Here is a 5,665-nt window from a genome sequence, read left to right as displayed (position 1 = left end):
AATTCCATTCTCAAATTCAAATCACAGTGAGAGTTATTTATTTTTTAGTGAGGTAGTGTCGGTTTTCGCTTATACCGGGAAAGGGCATTTTCGTGGGATTCTTGGCCAATGTTCTTGGAACCTCTTAGAATGTTGTAAAATGACTAGGTTAGGTTTTATTCACCTTATTTGACTTGTTTAGAGTCAAGATTCTCTTTTTATTTGTGAATTGACCATTTTGCCCCTTGGTTAATAGATTTTACCCGTTTTGACATTTGTTTTCGCTTTTGCTTTCTTTGAGTTCCGTGACTTCATGGAAGGTCACATTGGTGTCTTGGGGATGATCTTTATCTCTATAGACTTTGGTTTTATCCTTTGATTTGGCATTTCGGATCCGTTATCGGATTAACTTTCAGTTTATCACTGACGCACCGGGTTGAAAAACTTGGGCCGTCACAGAGTTATCCTATCCAATTAATTACAATACGCACTATAATAGTATTGTAATTGCACTCTAGGATTTAGAAATTACGACAAGGCCTTATCTACTAAACAATTACATTTAAGCCCCTCCACTACCGAATATCCATAAGTAGCCCTATGATAATATATACCGTCCCACCTAAAGCTTACTTATATTTTATATTCCTTAAGTAACCAATTTAATTCTTATGATCACTGAATTAAATTCTTTTATAAAAGGATTTTTCCAAAATAAATATTTTTCTAAATAAATAATAGAAAAATAATTTAGTAAAGATTTTACTAAAATGCCCTGACCAGGTTCCAGTGATCAAACTTATTAAAATGCATCAAGGGGATATTTTGACTTTTATAAAGAGTATGGATTCCATGTTGAGCATTTGTGTTCCCAGAGCTCCAACATTAGCCACCCAAGATACCGTGGTATTGACCTTAAAAAAGATCTCACACATTGATAAGTCAAAGTGACTAGTACTGAAACTTGAGTTCACTAAATCTCTTAGGACTTAGAGCCTATGAATTTAGTAGATAAGAAACACACCAAAATAATAACAGTACATTGTATGGTGTGATCTTATGGTGATCCAGTTCAATGTACTCCAAGCACACTAACACACTACCTTAGAGTCAACTACCCCAATGGTCGAGACAAACCATCCTATCTTATAGAGGTCAAATGTGTTACAGTCTTACAAATAAAAGTGCCGCCCAACTTTTATCATTGACTGCAAATAATGCCAAGGTGCAAGAAACCGGTGAGTCCAAATCTCCTGCGTGTAAATCTCATTTACACACTTAAGTCACCTATAATGCAACTTGAAGACTATAATGCATCTCATACAAATATATGTAAAACCCAATGCATGAATATCATATTTATTAATAAAATAAATAATAAATAATTGGATTGTAAGGCATATAATCCTAACAACATACCAAAACTTGACCCTTTGTTTCTTTATTTCTTTCTTGTTTTTTTTCATTTGTCTCTTTCACTTTGGTGAAAAAGCTCATTTCATCATTATTACAACATACCATTTTTCTTTTTCTTTTTTTATTTTATACATTAGTTCTCAAAATAATCAAATTCACCTACTCATCTCAGTTTAACACAAACAGAACAAAATTTCAAGTTTATTCCCCACAAAATGCATGTAAGTGTGAACATGTATAAAGTGAAGTATTCTAGGAATCAAAATTATTAAACAGCAATTATCCTAACAAAGTGGATCATAAGCCACCAACTGATTTAAAAAAATTTCAAAAATTCCCATTTAACATGAATTCGGCATACAAGCCATCTTTAACCAACATCAGACTGCTTATGGACATCATAACACAACAACAGACTCAAACTCATGCTTAAATAGTTAAAATGCATCCTCTTGTGCCTATTATATCACATTAACAACAAAAATTTAAAGGTCACTACCTTACCCCCAAACTTAGTGTGCACATTATCCTCAATGTGTAAAAACAAAGCCGAGTTAGAAAGAAATTACCATACTATGCAAAACTAGCAAAGATTACGCAATTATAGCTCGAAGGGCAAAATGGAAATATCACCCCCAAACTTAGTCCATAGCACCTGGCAAAATAATCAAACTCCACAGCACATATCAGAGTATCAAGTATATGGACTAAAACAGATAAATATCATCATACACAAGTAAAACATTTTGGTTTTTTTATTTTTTTTTCAAAAACTAACCTAAACTAAAAATAAAAGAAAAATAAACAAATAAACTAAAAACCTAGAAAACAAAAATTAAATAAAATAAAAAGAAGAAAAATAAAAATAAAACAAAATAAAACAAAACGAACTAAAGTATATACCTACAAGTGCTAAGTTTAATGTCGCAAGCTCGACAGTACACCACTCCCTAGCCTGTATCCAACAACTCAACTACCTCCCTCATCCCAAAACCAGTCCTATGGGTGATTATGAAATTTGAAACAGGAGGAACCAGTCTGGTTCCATCAAGACCCAAAAAAGAATACTCAAGCTTATCCGGTAGTGGCTTAGGCTTAAGTTTGTGAGAAGACTCACAAGAAGGACTAGGAGGACAACTTAAAATCAAAAAAGGAGGGGGATCTTTTATTGGAAAGACTGTGACTGAATCCTCATAAATAATATCAAGAAGGAAACACTCATCTTTCTCTGAGGAATATGGATTAGCATTGAAGATGTTTAATTTGAGCTTCATATTTCCAAAAGAAATATCCATAGCCCCAGTCCTACAGTTAATGTTAGCATTCGTTGTAGCCAAGAATGGACGACCGAGGATCACAGGAATATATTTATTGGAATCGTGGACAGGCTCTGTATCCAAAACAAGAAAGTCAATCGGAAAATAGAACTTATACTTTTAATGAGAACATCTTCAATGATCCCACGTGGTTGCTTCATAGATCGATCAACAAGTTGCAACACAACCGACGTGGGTTTAAGCACTTTGAAGCCTAGTTTCTCATACATCGAGTAAGGAAGAAGATTAACGCTCATTCTAAGATCAAGAAGTGCTCGGTCTATCATATTGTTTCCAATAATGCATGAAATGGTAGGAGCACCAGGATCTTTGAACTTATGGGGAGTTTTGTGCTAAATGATTACACTGACTTGCTCGATGGGATAGATTTTCTTAGAGACTTGGCTTTCCGATTTTCTCTTTTGGGTGCATAAGTTTTTTAGAAATTTGGCATAGGCTGGGATTTGTTTGATAGCTTTAAGGAAAGGGATATTAACTTTGACTTGTTTGAAGACTTCCATTATGTCTTGAATTTTCTCCCCTTGCTTACCAAAGTAGGAGAGTTCTATGAGACGTTGAGGAAAAGGCGCTCTTGGCTCATAAGCTATCTCAAGGTTAGGAGTAGATGAAGAAGTGACTTCACCTTCGACTCCTTTAGAGCTCGATGAAGTAGGATGTGAGGGAACATCTATGGGATGTGAAATTGGAATAATGGGATTGATGGGAATCCTACGCCTCTCTTTTTCTACCACTTATTCTTTAACTTGATTATCAATGACCTTTCCACTCCTTAAAGTGGTGATGGCATTAACTTGCTCATGATGAGTAGTTGAATGATTAGTCTTATCAATCATGTAAGTTTGTGTTTTTAGGTTTGTAATTGGCTGACTTGGCAAAGTTTCTTTCTCTCTACGAGATAGAGCATTTGCTAATTGCGCAACTTAAACTTCTATCTTGGCTATAGATTGGGAATAGGAATATACCAATTTAGTGGTGGACTCAAAGTTGCTAATTGCAGCTAAGACCTTTTCTTCAAATTCAGACGAATACTTAGGAGGAAGAGGATCTGGATTAGCTTGATTCCTAAATTGAGGACAATAGATGGAAGATTGATTGAAATAATTATTTTTGCAAAGGATTAGATGAATTGTAGTATTGTCCCTGAGATTGGGGAACATTATTGCCTTGGCTTTGATTCCGCCATGATAAATTAGAATAATCTCTCCAGCTATGGTTATAAGTATTGGAATTTGGATTGTAACCCGAACCGGAGAATGCAATATTGGCTTGCTCTTGTGGACTTTCAAAAGATTTCCCCATGAGAGGACAAATGTTAGCATAATGAGATGGACTAGCGCAGACAGAACACACCTCATTTGGCAAAGAGGAGTGCTGAGAAGAACTAAGAGTACTGACAGCTGACAAAACTTGGTCAAACTTTCGGTTCAACACTTCTATTAGAGTGGCAAGCTCTTTAGATTTTTCTGCCTCATACAAACTTTCAACTTTAAAGATACTAGGAGTGGACCTAGACCTAGAAGAAGAAGCATGTTGTACAGAATTTTCACTTCAGGCCTTAAACAATTCCCAAGCATCATCTGGGCACTTATGAAGAAAAGCACCATTACTAGAAGCATCTACCATGTTCTTATGTAGATTAGCTAATCCATCATAAAAGATTTGCACCAAATGCCATTTAGCAATATTATGATGTGGACACTTTCTCAAAAGATCATTGTATTTCTCCCAAGTATCATAAAGTTGTTCACCCAGGATTTGGGATAACGCCATGATCTCTCTTCTCATTTGTGTGGTTTTACCCATAGTGCAGTACTTTTTCAGGAACTCTTGTTGCAACTTATCTCATGTGCTTATAGAATTATGAGGTAGGGAGTGCAACCAAGCTTTAACTTTATCCTTAAGAGAAAATTAGAAGAATCTCATCCTAAAAGCATCATCAGAGAGAGTGGACAACTTGGTAGTTGAACACAATTCCAGAAACTCATCTATGTGTTTATAGGGATCTTCAGTAGCAAACCCATGGAAAGTTGGAAGCATTTGGATCATAGCTGGCTTGATCTCAAAGTGGGTTGCATCAAATTGTGAAAATTGAAAGCACGAAGGGGATGTATATGAAGTGGGAATGTAATGATCCCTCAGTGGTGTGGGAGCAGGTGCAGGTGGCACATGAGCTCTCAAAGGATTATCAACATCATTATTAGCTATATCTGATTTAGAGAATTCTCCTAACAATTTTGGCTAAGATCAATGGTAACAAGTAAAAAGAAAAATTTCAAGCAAAGAAATAAATTGAAAATAACTCACAAAAGGTCCTGAAACAGTAGCTTCTTTTCCTTAAACTTCGTCGCCCTTTGTCTTTGATTCCTATACTTGAAGAGAAAAACAAATAAGGTGAGATATCAGAAAGTCCTAAAACTATAAATTAAACTAGAATTAATCTCGAAGTCAATAAATTCATGACACAGTCTCCGGCAACGGCGCCAAAAATTGATGTGTGTATTTATTTATCAATAATAAATTACCACTCGCAACAGAACGAATTTTTACAGGATATGGCTATATTGAGGGTGTCAAACATCAAGGACTGTGGTGGTTCATCGAGTCTTCAATTAGTTACTATTTTAGTTAAGAAAGAAGATTTGATTTGTCGCGGTACAATAACATGAACCAAAAATAAACAAAGTAAAAGGATTGAGATCAAGAGAATAAATACTTAGGGATCACCACGAACCTCATACTATGGTTAATTGTCACAATCTTGGGATTTCAACAATTATGTATTATATGGAATTAAACTCAATAACATTCATTTAATTCAAATTTAAAGAAAGAAGTTTCATGAATTTCAATTAATAATAATCTATTTTCGGTTGGCACGAATTATCTACCTACCTACTTCTAACTAATATCATAGTATAACTCATCTTCCCTAG

The sequence above is a fragment of the Cornus florida genome, unplaced genomic scaffold (genome assembly GCF_030987335.1).
Source record: "Cornus florida cultivar Cherokee Brave unplaced genomic scaffold, ASM3098733v1 CherokeeBrave_3.0.0_Hap2_Chr10, whole genome shotgun sequence".
NCBI lineage: Eukaryota > Viridiplantae > Streptophyta > Magnoliopsida > Cornales > Cornaceae > Cornus > Cornus florida.
Note: the sequence above shows the minus strand (reverse complement) of the source record.